We start from the raw sequence: 16,209 nt of genomic DNA, 5'->3' as shown, positions 1-16,209 counted from the left end.
ATCACTTAAGACATGATGGTGATTATGCCCCCAGATTTTTTCTAAACCTAGATTAAAGCTGGGCCAGTCCCATTTGCAAGAGTAGCAAGACATTATAAGGACTCATTTCCTCTCCACCCTCTTTCCCGTGCCACTAATCCCACACACAGCTCATCCCCATACTCATCTCCCCAAACAGCCGAAATAAACTCAGCTGACACCACTTCCTTCTCCCCACCAGCTACTTCCAGGCATCTTTTCAGGTGCAACAGGCACATGTTCCATGTTTTATGTGAATGAATCTTTATAAAATTTTGCTGTTAACAACATAACTATGCATTCAACTGCTCCGATCAGCTTGAGCCCTTAAAGCTGCATGGTCCAAGAGGGTAACAGTGGACCTACATACTTGCAAGCACATGTAGGTACTTAAAGTTCGTTAAAATTAAATACAATTAAGAATTCAGTTCTTCAGCCAGCCCCTAGAACTCCATAGTTACACGTGGCTAATGGCTAACAAATACTGCAAAGTGAAGATGCAGAACATTTCCTTCATCACAGAAAGTTCTGTTGCATCGCAGGACTGAAGGGTGTGAGGACAGGAGAGAAGAGACGTTTTCGCGGGCCCTGCAGAGACCAGCTTGGGAGAGCCAGGTCCAGGAGCTCACTAGTTTCCACTCAAATCTAAATGTCAGCGTCTTCTCTACAGACATGACACCCAGGCCCTGTAGCATTTCAACTGGGGAGTCAGGGCAGTGGTAAAAAATCTCCATAGTGCTGAATTCTGGGGCAAATTCTTTGCGAAAGGGTAGAAGGGGAGGGAAGCTTCCTGGGCGGGCGTTTGGGGGATATTCCCACTCCGGACGCCCAGCTTTCTGCCCTTAACCCAAGCTCGCGTGAAGCCGAGCTTTGGGGTGAGGGTGGAAGCCAGGTCGCGACTGGGCGTGGGGTGGGGATGGAATGCCCTGCTGGCACCGTCTGCGACCAGCGTCCTTTCGCCTTGTCCTATAGTACAAGGGCGGGCCGGGCAGGACAAAGGCTCGGGCGGCAGCTGCTGGGCTCGCGCGCAGGGGCGGCCGTGGCCACCCGGGGCGCCCGCCGCCTCCGCAGCCCCGCGGGGGAGGCCAGGCGCCCGCCTTTGTCTTGCTGCCGCGGAGGGCCAGGTCCGCAGGAAGCGGGCGCCATCGTGCGGCCACAGCCTGGCACTGCGTCCCCGGAGGCGACCTTTGCGAGGCCAGAACTGCCCAGCTTGGCTGGAATCTTCGCTTGGGATGGCGGTGTCACCGCGGTGGCAACTGCTTTAACTGCCACAGTGCATTCCATTATGTATGAAAACATATTACCACTTCTAATAAAGGTACCTGAGCCAATGCCAGCAGAAAGAGTAGTAGACATACTTGTCTATGTATAATGAATAACAATATCTGCATAGCCAGGATCTAAAATATTTACTAAAGCAGTTGCTTGCATATGCGTGGAACAAATATCTCTGGAACGTCACAAAAGAAACTGGTTACAGTACTTGCCCTGGTGACCTAAGGGACTCACGTGATTCTTTGTACTTTTGTACCATGTGCACATATTTCCTGTTCAAAACTAAAGCATTTCAAATTTAAACACATATTTAATAAAATGTGTCGGTGGTATGTATCATGTGCAAATGCTGCTGGAACCAAAGATAGATATAAGTACATGGTTAAACATTCCAGGTCCCTGCCCTCCGGGAACCCTGAGTCTACACAGACAGCCCAACAAGTCATAGAAACAGAATTAACCCACATTTCCTATGACACTTGGTCAGGTAGAGGTTTTCCAGCGTGAACCACCCTGTTCAGCAGGTGAGGCTCTTGCAGGGTTAGTAAAGATGGAGAGTTTGTTGACCAAACTCCTTACATGGCTTTTGCCTTGGAAAATGCTCACCTGGGGAAGATAAGCAGAAAAGGAGTATTTACCCTCTGGCTTACTTCAGATGGCAGGAGTCGAGTTGAAGCTCTCACAAATGACACGCCATCTCCTTCCAACCCAGTCTTCTCTCCTTAATATCCAACCCCATCTTCCAGCATGGATTCCAACAAATTTAACCTAGGAGATTGCTTACCAAGTTAGAATTGGTTACAGTTAAGCTATTTCCAATCCCCACAGCCCAGATTCTGTGACATATTTGCAGAATTGGGCCTTGTGGGACTGATCCAGTCATCCCTGGTCCCCGAGAACATTAAATCTGGCCAAGAAGCCAAGGTATATGCACCAAACCAGTAGAGCCACTCCAGGCAGGGACCACACCATCGTCTTCTTTGTGATGCCAAGGTCTGGTTCAACTTTGTTGAACTGAACTGTAAACTTGTTATTTATTTACCCTGGAAGTGCTCTGTGGGGTCACAGAAAGTGATGGGACAGGAGAATTGGCATCTCTGCAATTGGGATGGAAGGAGTATGGGCAGCGGGGCAGACCTTAAGGCCGCTCCTGATCATAAAGAAGACCGAATCTGCACGCTGACTGGAAAGGCTAGTCCTGAGAGCAGAGAGAGGAGAGAGCCTGGAAGGGCCTCACCCAGGAGAGAAACCAGCTGGGCTGGGAAGGAGTGGCCTTGGAATGAGAAGAGGAGAGTGTGTGTGTGTGTGTGTGTGTGTGTGTGTGAGAGAGAGAGAGAGAGAGAGAGAGAGAGAGAGAGAGAGAGAGAGAGCTGGATATGGGCAGTGAGCATTCAGGAACCCTGCTTCACAAACCTGCTTGGAGCAGATAGTCTGATTTGGGGAGCAGGTAAGCGAGAGCTTCTTGAGTCACTGTCTCTACTACTTTATTTCCAGTCCCCAGATACAAGTTCCAAAAATGCAAAACCTAATCCTCATCCCTCTCCTGGAGCTCTGAAAAATCTCTGAAGCACAGGCTTGGCAGGACAACAAGAACATACCAGCATTTCCTCCACAGTGAGGGAAGAAGGCACTACAGGTGTATCTAAGAACTGCATGAGGCATGAAGTGGATTATCAAGTTTTCTCTTTAGAACTCAGGGTGGGTGCATCTTTCTGCATTCTCTGCTCCTGCCACAAAGTGTCTCTTGGACCTGCCTTGGTCCTGCTTCCAATGGAGTAGACAAAAGGAATTAATAATAGTAAGGAGCCCACCGCCTGGAAAATCTGCCCAGCCAACAGGAATGTACTTATAATCGAAACCATCACCTGGGAAAGGGGATCAAGCCAACATGTGGATTCAGATTCAATGTCCATTTCTTGAGAACCCCCTCAGCTTCCTACACTGTGCTGAGCACTTGCAGGCAGGGTATCAGCTTCCATTTTGGTTTTCTTTTTTTTTTGAGGTTCCTACAACCTAACAAGGGTGTCAGTGGACCCCACTCTCTCCATAGCCTTGAAGAAGGCAGCATTTCCAAAGCACAATCAGTGTTTGGATGGCTGGTGTCCTTGGAAATCACCTGCTGGTCAGATCTTTGGACTCAGTAAGTGGTTAAGATGCCTCTTGAGTCAACTCACACTGATTGGACATGTCAGGAGCCAGAAACATCCTCCAGCTCCTTAACCACCCCCACACGGCCTTCTCGCCTCTCAAAAAAGATTGTTGTCATTGGCTCCTTGAGGAAGACTTGGGCCTCCCCACTTGTCTTCTCAGTGGGGAAGCCCTTTGCCCTCTCAGTGGGGGAGCCGTGAGGCTTCCAAGCCTTGCCTGGCACTCCCCTTGGGCACCTGGCTCGTGGGAGGCAGAGGTTGGTGAGAATTAATTGTAAAGTGCATTGAGAGGCACAAATGAAAACCAGTCCCGCGGCGGAGAGATTATTACTGTTGGCAATTTGGGTTTTCTGAAATAGCTCTTAGGATATGATTGTGGCAGCCCAAACCCCAGAGGTGAGCTCAAGGCTGATAGATTTTCAGAGTGGCCCCATTTTGCTACAGCCTTCACGCTTCCCCTCCCTTCAGGGCCTGGGTGAGCAAGACCGAGAGGCGTCTGGGCTGGGGAGCGCTGGCCCCTCCAAAGGCTACAGATGCGAGGGCAGCTGAAGGCTGACCCCCACGTTCTTGAGAGAGGGTCCCAGACTTCCCGGAATAATTTCCTTCTCACTTCACTGTTCCCTTCCCTGTCTGAAATGGCAGGTGACCTAAGTGGAAGCGGTGTGCAAATTGATTTGGAGGCGATCAATGGCTCGGGGCGCGGCCCTGGCTCGCTGCCGTGTCACTGATCGTCTCCAAATCGATTCACACACCATTCCTTCTCAGCACACCTGCCATGTCAGATGGAGAGGGATGAGTGAAGTGAGAAGAAAATTACATGTTCTTTAGGCCTCTGTTGTTGCCGCAGCCGCCATGACGGCCACCGCCCCTTCTTCTCCCCTGTCTCCACCACGTTTCAGGCCACTATTTGCTCCAGGAATCTGAAGAGCCCTTTTACATGCACATGGAAAAAGAACCCAGGAGGCAACGGAGGTGCAAGGACCCTTGCGTTAGCACCACCATATTGAAGACTCTAAACCAGGTAACTAAAAATTTCGCCCTCTCCCACACACATGGCTTCTAAGGCAATGGCTCAGAGCTTGTTATTTGTTTACTCTCTTTAAAGACCATTGTGGACCATGCTGTAAACAGACCACTTACTTGGTAGACCTAGTCACTCAATATTTGAATTCAATTAATTTGAATTCATTCATCCATCCGTTCATCAACTCACTCAGTCATTCAACAAGCTTCCATGGAGCCCACATTGCATGTCCAGCCAGAGTGACCAGGCCTCCTCCTCAACATTCTGAATTATCACCAAGACAATCTGCTTTGGAGAAGACGAAGTCTGCTCACAGGAACACCTTAGATAGTATAGCCCAAACCAACATAAAAAAAGAGAACAAGTGAAAAAATGGAAAGATTCCTATAGTTACTTAAGACAGACCTCATCAACTGACTGCAGTTCTGTCAGTCTCCTAAGTGTGACTGGTTTGCTAGGAGGTGAGGGGCTTGTACCAGCATGTGCACAGACTGTCACTAAGCACAGATTTTTCATAGCAAGACTTTCTCAATGAAGGAAGCAATGCCGTTCTCATTCTAGAGCAAACTGTTCCTAGATTGGCATTCTGAGTCAAGACCAACTTATCCATTAGTCACTGCAGGTAAAGTGCCTTGGCCACACGATACTTTTGGGGACTGTGATACACTGAATAATGTCCCTCCTCCCAGATGTCCACATTCTAATTCCCAGAACCCATGGACGTTACACAGCAAAAGGACTTTGCAGATGTGATTACATGAAGATCTTGAGATGGAGAAAATATCCTGGATTATCTGTGTGCATCCAAAATAACCACAAAGAAAAACAAACAACAAACAAAAACACAAAATAACCACAAGCATCCTTATAAGAGGCAGGCAGGAGCGGAAGGGTCAGAAAAAGAGATGTGATAATGGAATCAGAGCTCAGAGAGTCAGAGAGGTTTGAAAACACTAATCTGCTGGCTTTGAAGATGGAAGAAGGGGCCGTAAGCTAAGGAATGTGGGCAGCCTCCAGACACTCTAAAAGGCAAAAACAGATTCTCCCCTAGAGCCTCCAGGAAGAGCCAGACCTGCCACCACCTTGATTTCAGCCCGGTGAGAAGGCTTTGGGACTTCTGATCTTCAAAACTGTAAAATAATAAATTTGTGTTAATTTGAATAAGACAAAGATGCTAAATTTGTGGTAATGTGTTACAGCAATGATAGAAAACTAACAAAGGGCCCACAAAAAATGTTTTAATTCTTTTCAGAAAAGAAAAAAACTGAACTCTTAGGTTAAGGAAAATGTTTTAACATATAATCTTAATATAGTCATTTTTATATTAACACAATTGTAAAATAGAATTTTGGTTTTTTTGATGGAGGAAGGGGCCCTCAAAGGCAAATGTGCCAAGGGTCACGAAAGTCACAATGAGACCCTGCTTCAAGTAACAATGATCACGAAGATGCCCCATTTCCTTTAGCAATTCTAGAAGGATCAGAAAGCACAGATCTGACATAGAACTAAATAATCCATTTGACCACCAATATTGAAGCAGCCATTCTGGCCGCTCATTATAAATCCTTCAAAAACTAATATTTAAAAATAGAATTTTGAAGTGTGCTAAATTTATTTGCCAAAATACATCCAATGACTTACTTATAACAAGGGAGGCTGGGTCTGCCTTCTCTCTCATACAGTCTTCTGTTGTGCAGAAATGGGCTTTCCTGAAAACTAGTGGTGTTTCCACATTTACAAGTGAGGATTCCTTTTGTTTGAAAAGCCCCTTTGGAGATTTCTGGATTATGTGGAAGTAAAATAAATGTAAAGTTTAAAGACACACACACACACACACACACACACACACACACACTCATATGTATATATATTCTTTAATCCTGCTTCTGCCTATTCTTGAGCCCCTGAAATCAAGATTCGCCCGCAGGGAGTGAACCCAAGTGACTACTCTCAGCAAAATTTGACTTACTGTCCAGGTTCTGATATGTTCCTTTGCCAACAGCAAATAAGTGAGAACACTTCCAATAAGCAGTGGTACCTCTTCTCATTTGTGGAAGGGACTGGCAGCTTGAAAATAGTGGCCAAGTGTTTTGACGTGAAAAGCAAGGATTTCAGGCTAACTAAGCCAGGTGGGCTATTCTTAGATGTGCATAGGAGTCTGAGAGGTCTCTGTGTGGGTTGTTGGGAAATGGTCAGGGATTTGTGACTTTTGAGTGGCTCTTAAAAAGAGTTAGAGATAAACAAACCCCTGCAGATTCTACTCATCGCAGATGTTTTCATTCTACCTGATTCTCAAAGTCCTTCTCACACATCAGCTAGTTTCTGAGGCCTTTCACAGTAACTCATGGGTCACTGTGACTTGGTCCTTCCCACTCCTGACCACCCGTGATCCCTTTATTAAGTACTGTGTACTTGGATGAGGTCTTAGTCCGTTCAGGCTACTCCAACAATACACCACAGAGTGGGTAGCGCATAAGCAATAGAAACCTACTTCTCACAGTTCTGGAGGCTGGGGAGTCCAAGATCATGGCACCGGCATGGTTTTATTCTGGTGAGGGCCCTCTTGCTGATTCATAGCTGATGCCTCCTCTGTGTGTCCTCATGTGGTAGAAGGGAGTAGGGAATCTCTCTTGAGCCTTTTTGTAAGGCACTAATCCTATTCCCGAGGGCTCCACCTCATGACTTCATCAACTCCCAAAGGCCCTACCTCCTAAAACCATCATCTTTGTGGGTTACGATTTCAGCATCTGAATTGGGGAAGGGTGGGGCATAAACATTCAGACTATAGCCGATGCCATTCTAAGTAGCACTTGGATATTACCTTTGCAGAGTCATACAGATACACGTTTCATCCTACTTAAGTTTTTAGAGGTGTTTGATGTGTTGACCACTTCCCCCTCCTTTCTTCCCTAGACTTCTTCCCTATTTTTCCTCACACCTCACTGACCTCTTCTCATTCTCCTTGGTGTTTCTTCTTTCTCTAACAAAACTTTAATGCTGAAGTACCTAAGGACTCTGTCTTTTGTTCTTTTCATCCTCTGTTCACATTCTCTTCCTAGATGATCTTACCAGTTCCATGGCTTTATGAACCATGGCTTTTTGATGACCTTCAAATGCTTGCCTCTAGCCTGGACCTCTTCCTTGAGTTCCAAACTCGTATTTCCAACCACTCATTCAACAGCTCCATGTGGAACTTATGGTGGTTTTGTAATGTGTTGTCTATACTGGACTGAACTACATTTTCCAGGATTCAGTTAAGGTGGGTCTCAAAAGAGACTTTTGGGAATAATTACTCACTTGCATACTTCAGAATGTAACAGCAGAAGTGTTTTGTCTTACATCCTTCAAGATATGGCTATGAGATCTTCGTGGATCAAAGTCCTTCAAAACACTATTTGCTGAATAGAGGCAGCAAGCTGAGCAAATTAGTGGTGAGGAAGAAAAAGGAGCTGCTCTTCCAAAGAGGTATGGAATACATGGCCAGTTTGGAAGCTGCCAATTGTTCCAGGTAGCTGGAGTATAGGGAAGAGGAGAGCTCAGAGAAGTCAGCAGGGCCAGACCACAAAGGGCTTGCTCTCCATGCTTAGGCATTCCAGCTTTATTCTGAAGACTATGGAAGCCACTGAGGGACTTTAAGCTGGACTGACCTACTCAGATTTGTGGCTTTGAAAGATAGTGCAAACACTGTACACAGAATGGCTGAAAGTGACCCAGATTGGAGACAGAAAGAACACTGAGTTTTTTGTTTCAACCCTAAATCCATGCAAAAAGTTATGAGTGCCTGAATTAAGGAGATAGCAATGGAATGGAGAGAATGGGCCCCTAGTCATATGACCTTGAGAGAAGTTTAGGACGTGGAATAGAAATGACAAATCATGATGATGGATTCGCTAAGGTGGGGAGTAAATTGAAGGAGTAAAGGGAAAATCTTTTATTTCTGGTGTGGTGTGGGCCAATGGAGGATGGTGTTGTAAACAATATTCATAGAGAAAATAAATTCACGGGATAAGTGTAGTAGGCAGTTTTCTAAGATGGTCCCCAATGATCACCTCCTGGCACTGATGCCCTTGTGGAATCCCCTCCTCTTGTATGTAGGCTGGACTGAGTGACTTGTTTCTAATTAATATGTTATGGCAAAAGTTATGGGATGTCACTCCCAAGATTAGATTATAAAAGACTCTGACTCTTGTCTTCTTCTCACTGTCTCTTTCTTGCCCTCTCACTCACTCAAAGGAATGCCAGTTGCCATGTTGTGAGCTGCCCTATGGAGAGCCAAGATGGCAAGGGACCAAGGAAACAAGTGAATCTTACCAACAACCACTTGAGTGAGCTTGCAAACAAACCCACCCCAACTGAGCCTTAACATGACTACAGCCCCAGCCAATACCTTGTAGTCTTCTAAGAGACTAGCACCAAAAGACCCAAGCCATACCCAGATTCCTGACCCACAGACTGTGAGATAATAAATGCTGTTGTCTTAAGCCACTCCATTTTGTGGTAATTTTATTACACAGCAATAGCCAACTAAAGCAATAAGCAAGATAGGGTTATATTCACAAGGAATAAGAGAAGAAAATTTTCAAGAACATTTGAAGAATTTCCAGAGCACTAATGTATAAACATGTGTTTGTTAAGGATGACATATTAATGTGTTCATTTGACAGGTTTCCTAAGAACCTCTACTAGGTTAGATTCTTATTCGTGTATATTCTCTACTTCTATTATAACACTTTTCAGATCGTGTAATGACTTATTTTTTCAGATGTATGTCACTCCATGAAGCGGTAAGATCTTTTTAAAATTATTTTTTGTTTTTCAATTATAGTTGACATACAATATTATATTAGTTTCAGGTGTGCAGCATAGGGGTTAGACACTTATATAACTTACAAAATGAGCACCCCAATAAATCTAGGACCCATCTGACACCATACATAGTTATTACAATATCATTGACTATATTACCTGTGCTATACTTTACACCTCCATGACTAGTTTGTCACTACCGATTTGTACTTCTTAATCCCTTCCTCCTCTTCACCCATCCTCCAAAACCCTCCCATCTGGCAACCATCAAAATATTCTCTGTATCTATGAGTTTGTTTCTCTTTTGTTTGTTCATTTATTTTGGTTTTTAGATTCCACATATAAGTGAAATCATATAGTATTTATCTTTCTCTGTCTGACTTATTTCACTCAGCATAATACCCGCTAGGTCCATCCATGTTGTTGCAGATGGCAAGATGTCATTTCTTTTTATGGCTGAGTAATGTTTCATTTTATATACCGGGGGTGCCAAAAAATGTATACAAGTGGACACTGGTGAACGTTGCTCAAGCAGTAGTTTGCCGTAATCAGAAGTGTCTGGACACTGATGGTGTCCTTTGACTTTGAGCACCTCTTATAATTGTAGAAGTCAAACATGACTTGTATTCATCTATTGTTATCAGTATATATTGAGTATTACAATTTTAATACAGTTTTCCTTTCTTAAAATGTGTATATATATTTTTTGGCACCCTCTGTATGTACCAGTTCTTCTTTATCCATTCATCTATTGATGGACACTTAGGTTGCTTCCATCCTTGGCTATTGTAAATAATGCTGCAATGAACATATGGATGCACATGTTTTTTTAAATTGTTGTTTTAGATTTCTTCTGATAAATACCCAGAAGTGGAATTATTGGGTCTTCCTTTGTCTCTTTTTATAGCCTTTGCTTTAAAGTCTATTTTGTCTGGTATAAGCCTTGTTAACACAGCTTTTTTTTTTTATGTCCATTTTCATGAAATATATTTTCCCATCCCTTTATTTTCAATCTGTGTGTGTCTCTTTCAATCTGAAGTGAGTCTCTTGTAGTCAGCATATGTAAGTGTCTTGATTTCTTATCCATTTAGCCACCATATGTTTTTTGATTGGAGCATTTAATCCATTTACGTTGAAAGTAATTGTTGAGACATATGTAGTTATTGCCATTTTATTAATTCATATTTTTTCTTTTTTTCCCCATTTTTTTCTTAAAGGAGTTCCTTTAACATTTCTTGTAATACTGGTTTGGTGGTGATGAATTTCTTTAGTTTTTTCTTGTCTGGGGAGCTCTTTGTCTGTCCTTCAATTCTAAATGATAGCTTTCCTGGGTAGAGTAATCTTGGTTGTAGGTCCCTGCTTTTCATCACTTTGAAGATTTCCTACCAATCCCTTCTGCTCTCAAACTTTCTGTTGAGAAATCTGCTGATCGTCTTATGGGAGCCTATTGTAGGTACCGTGTTTCCCCAAAAATAAGACCTAACCAGACCATCAGCTCTAATGCGTCTTGTGGAGCAAAAATTATATTAAAATTTTTATTAATTAAATATATATATTAGTTAAATTATATATATATATATATATATATATATATATATATATATATATATATATATATATATATATATATGAGACCCGGTATAATATAATATAATATAATATAATATAATATAATATAATATAATATAATACAATATAATATAATACTGGGTCTTATATTAATTTTTCTCCAAAAACCGCATGGTCCAGCTAGGTCTTATTTTCAGGGAAATACAGTAACTAACTGCTTTTCTCTTACTGCTTTTCTCTTGCTGCTTTTAAGATTCTCTCTTTGTCTTTAACCTTTGGCATTTTAATTATGACATGTCTTGATGTGGGCCTCTTTGGGTTCATCTTTTGTGGGACTCGCTATGTTTCTTGGGCTTGTATAACTATTTCCTTTGCCAGGTTAGGAAAGTTTTCCATCATTATTTCTTCAAATAGGTTTTCGATTCCTTTCTGTCTCTTTTCTCCTTCTGGTACCCCTATGATGTGAATGTTGGCATGCTTGATGTTGTCCCAGAGGCCCCTGAAACTCGCCTCATTATTAAAAATTGTTTTTATCTTTTTGCTCTTCTGATTGTTTTCTGCTACCTTATCTTCCAAATCACTGATTTAATCCTCTGTGTCATCTAATTTATGTTGATTCCCTCTAATATATTCTTTATTTCAGTTATTGTATTCTTCATTTCTGACTGGTTCTTTTTTATGTTTTCTATCTCCATTTTTGTTTCCTATCTCTTTGTTGAAGTTCTCACTGAGCTCATTGAGCATTCGTATAAGCAGTGTTTCAACTCTGCATCTGGCAGATTGCTTGTCTCCATTTTGTTTAGTAACTTTTCTGGAGCTTTGTTTTGCTCTTTCATTTGGGACATGTTTCTTTGTCTCATTTTGGCTGCCTCCTTGTGTTTGTTTCTATGTATTAGATAGAGCTGCTGTGTCCCCTGATTATGGTAGAGTGGCATAATATAGTAGGTGTCCCGTGAGGCCCAATAGTGTAGTCTCACTGGCCACCTGAGCTGGGTGCTCCAGGTATGTCCCTTGTGTGTGTTGTGTATGTCCTCCTATTGTAGTTGAGCCTTGATTGCTCTTGGCACATCAGTGGGAAGGATTGACTCCTCAGGCTGATCAGTTGTGAGGACTGGCTGTGACTACAGTGGAGGAGCTGTTGTGCAGGGCTGACCCTACAGACCAGAATTTGCTTTAGCAGGGCTCTGGTGCCTGCTGAGCCTGTCCTTTGGGTGTGTCATCTGTGGAGGTGGTTGGGTGGTGGTTGTGTGAGCTGAAGCTAGCAACCTGGTGTGTTGATTCTGGGGCCTCTTGGAAGGGACTCTGGTGCAGGCCAAGGTCAGTTGGTTCCTTTGCCCTGCCCATGGCAACTTAGTATGAGCTACAAAGTGATCTGCAGATGGTTGCCACTTGTGCTGGGCTTGGAGGTGTCTGAGAGAGGTTAAACTGCAAGCCGAGGCTGGCTGCCACTATTGCTGGGCTTGGGGCTGTTTAACAAGACATATGAGGCATACCAAGGCCAGATACTGCTTGTTTGGGGTTTGTGAAACTTTGAGAGATTTTAGGAAATGCTACAACATGAGCCAAGACAGGCCATTTGTATGGAAAAGCCACTGGAATCAGCTTGTGTGGATGGGCCTGCAAGTTGGGTGAGGCAAGGTCTCAGAATCGCCAGGGTAGGGTAAATGATATTAGCTAAGTTGATGGAGACTCAACTATGACACCTGCCTGTGCATGCAGGCTGCGTGAGGGAAGGGTTCAACAAAGGAACAATGGCTTCTGCCAGCACTTCTATCTGGGAGAAAGCTGCCCCTCCGACCCTTACCCTGCAGCCAGATAATTCAGTTCTTCCCCATATGCTCCAGAGCCTTTTGAGCTGCTGCTCCAGTGCTGGAGCTCAGAGCAAATGAGTCTGTAAGCGATAAGTCCATCAGCAAGTAAGTCCATGCATGGGCCCTTTAAGAGAATCACCTGGGATTACAGCAGCCCTCCATCTCACTTAGCCACAACCTCTGCTGTTTTTCACAGCCAGAGTTATGGGGATTTCTCTTCCCCGCACTTGGACCTTGGGCTGGGGAGCCCTGTGTGGGGCTGGGACCCCTTGCTCCTCAGGAGGCAAGATACCCCTCCTGATTTTTAACCGTCATATGTGGGTGTGGGAATAGGCCACTTGGCATCTCCACCCCTCCTACCAGTCTTGAGGTGGCTTCTGTATATTCTTATTTATAGGACTTCTGTTCAGCTAGACTTCAGGTGATTCTCAATGGTGATGGTTCTGTGGTTTAGTTGTAATTTTGAAGTAGTTGTGGGAGGAGGCGAGCACAGCGTTGACCTACTCTCCCATTTTTGACAATGCTATATCTTTGAAGACCGAAATCTTCCATTCAACTTAGTATCCCTAACACTCAGTGTGACAAGTAGAGTCATTGTAATCAAGTGTTGGTTAAATGAGACTCCAGTTATTGAATATTTTCAAAATTTCTATCATTCATACTTTTGTTTAATTCAAACATGCCATCATTAATTTAGTTCTACTCCCAGGAGGAATCTTGATATAAATTGAGTCCTGGTAAACTGAGACTAGCAGAAGCAGAAAGATTAATAAGAAAATTTTTACTTCCTCCAGTGCTATTATTTGAGATTAGTTAAAAATAGGAGAGTATAATTTATTTATTTGCCCAGATATGGACTGTTTAAAATATGGGAAATGTAAAAATACCTAGACATTTCAAGGGAAATTGGAATTGGAAGATGTACAAATATCTTTCTTCTGCTACAGAAATTCCACAGATTCACGAATTAATTTATTTAACAAATGACTGCCTGTTTTGCCATTTCCTATGGGACCTTGGACAAATCCCTTCTCACCTGTGGACCTAGTATCTTCATTTGTAAAATAATAGGAAAGATTGTATGGTTTCTAATTTCTACTTCATGTCTCAAGTTCTCTGAGCTCTATGAAATGTACTGAGAAATTGTGCACTTTTAGACTAGGACAGACCTGGGTTTGAATCTCAGTTCTGCTTCCCAATGACCTCGAGTACCACATTTTGGTCCTGTGAGCTTCAGTATCCCTAAGGGGTTGTTGGTAAAAATTAGAAATAAAATAAGTAAAGTATCTGCTTAAAAAACAAACAAAGAAACAAAAAACACAGGCATGACCAATGTGTCATGTGCTAGTGGGGAAATACAAAAGAAAAATATAGGACATTGGGTCAACTTTCTAGAAATTTCCAATCTGGTGGGGGACACTATTGTCTACAGTGATCTTTTTAAATATCCCCTGGCTTCGGCTCAGGTAACTATAACCTAATCTTAATTAACCATAGACATTTTTCATTAGCATGAAGTTTTCCCAAAGCTTTTGAGATTCAGCCAATATACCCTATTCTAACATTAAATTTCCTGGCCTCAATACCTGTGGAAAGCAGTGGTTTCTCTTTTCATTTAGCTTATATTCACTGCCCTGTAATTTGATTCTTCCTCTTCATTCCTGGACTCTGTCCTTTCTTCTCAAACAAGAGGGCCTGCTTTGGTTTTGACCAAGCCCTTCATCTTCCTGAATTTTTCAGCTAAACCATTTCTAACGCTTCCCTTTTTCCAACATAAATAGTCCTTGTTCGTTCATTGTCCCACCCTGCCTCACCTCTGGCTCCAATTAGAGCAATATTTATTTTTCCTTTTTAAGAATCTCTCTAGCCTCTACTCTTCAGAAATGAAGCAACCCAGCTCGTGTTAAAAGCCCTTTATTATGGTCACAGAAAATCTGCTCTGACAAGATCCACCTCGACAAGATTGTGTTCCTGGAGATCCTTCCCTCATTTTATCTGTTATCTCACTTTCTAGGTCACATCATTTCCTAGCATCTGAAGTGTTGTCTGTTTATATATATTTTAAAGAATGGAGGATTGTAGAATGTAGAGTGAGTGTCTTGTGGTGCTGGAATGCAGAAAAGTCTCTGCTAATTTCAATTTAGGGCACTCTGCCATTTTCCAGAGAAGGAAGAGGAACAAACACACACATAACCTTTTCTCCAATAAATCAGTCAATTTTGATGGGGATTTTAGTTCTTGGAGACAGACAATGACAGCCAAAAGCCCAAACATAGACTCAGGTTTGCTAAAACTAAGTCTCAGGTCAGACCTTCAGGGAAGTGAATGTGAATATTTGTTGGAATCTTCTGGAAACACAGACAATATCAAGAGGCTTGGGGCCACGAGAACTTCAAGATGACCCTATAGGTCCCACCTTCTTAGGAATAGCCAGTCACATAGTAGGTCAGCTTGCATCAAGTTAGCACAATATCATCACACTAATGTCTTGTTCCTCAGTCTAATCTGTCACTTCCCTAATAATATCTATTTATTGAGTTCTTACTAGTTACGGGCACTGCACGTAGCATATGACAAGTACTATCACAGGTAGTCTCCACAACCACCCTAAAAGGAAGGTTCTATTATTACCATGCCATTATTCTCCATTTACAATGAGGAAACTGAGTCCCAGTAAGCTTAAATAACTTACCTAAAAGTGTAAAGTGAGTAAAGAGCAGAGTTAGGATATGAACTCAGGCAGTGGGGCTCAGAGTTCAGGCTCTTAGCTCAGCTTGGTTAATATTATAGGTTGAATTGTGTCCCCTCAAAAAAGATATGTGGGAGTCCACCCTCAGTAACTCAGAATGTAACATTTTTTTGGAGATAGGGACTTCACATGGGTAACCAAGCTAGAGTCATTAGGGTGGGCCCTAATCCAATATGACTGGTATACTTATAAAAAGGGGAAATTTAGGCACAGAGACAGATCACAGAGGGAAGGTGATATAAAGAGATACGGGGGAAGATGGTCATCTACAAGCCAAGGAGAGAGGCCTGAAACAGATTCTTTCTCACAGCCCTCAGAGGGAATCAATCCTGTCAACACCTTAATTTCAGACTTCTAGCCTCTAGAACTATAAGACAATAAATTTCTATTGTTGAAGCCTCCGACTGTGTGCTACTTTGTCACAGCATCCCTAGCAAAACAATACAGTAACTCATCCTCATTGTAAAGCAAAGACACTCTAAAATTCGTGTAGCCAAATCTCTTGGTTTCTCTTTCAATGTGATTATTTAAACCTGGCTGGGATTCATTCGAATACTAAGTACGCAGGGTCTGAACTAACAGGGGTTAAAGGATTCTTGTGCAAGGGTGAGTAATGTGCACCCAGAGTCTGTGCATGAGCAAGCAGGGCTCAGAGCGAGCCTGGGATTCCTTCCACTGAGACTGGGTGGAGGACTGCCAAGATCCTCAGAACACCCTCACCAGCAGTCAAGTCCCCCATGTTTACATAAAGGAAAACAGCTTCGTGTAATTTTAGAGTCAGTACCTTGAGGGACACTCAATCCTCCCCCC

Source organism: Rhinolophus sinicus, chromosome 2, assembly GCF_057876585.1.
Source record: "Rhinolophus sinicus isolate RSI-liver-muscle chromosome 2, RSI-T2T, whole genome shotgun sequence".
Lineage (NCBI taxonomy): Eukaryota > Metazoa > Chordata > Mammalia > Chiroptera > Rhinolophidae > Rhinolophus > Rhinolophus sinicus.
The sequence above is the reverse complement of the archived record's forward strand: the minus strand, read 5'-3'. Positions refer to the sequence as shown.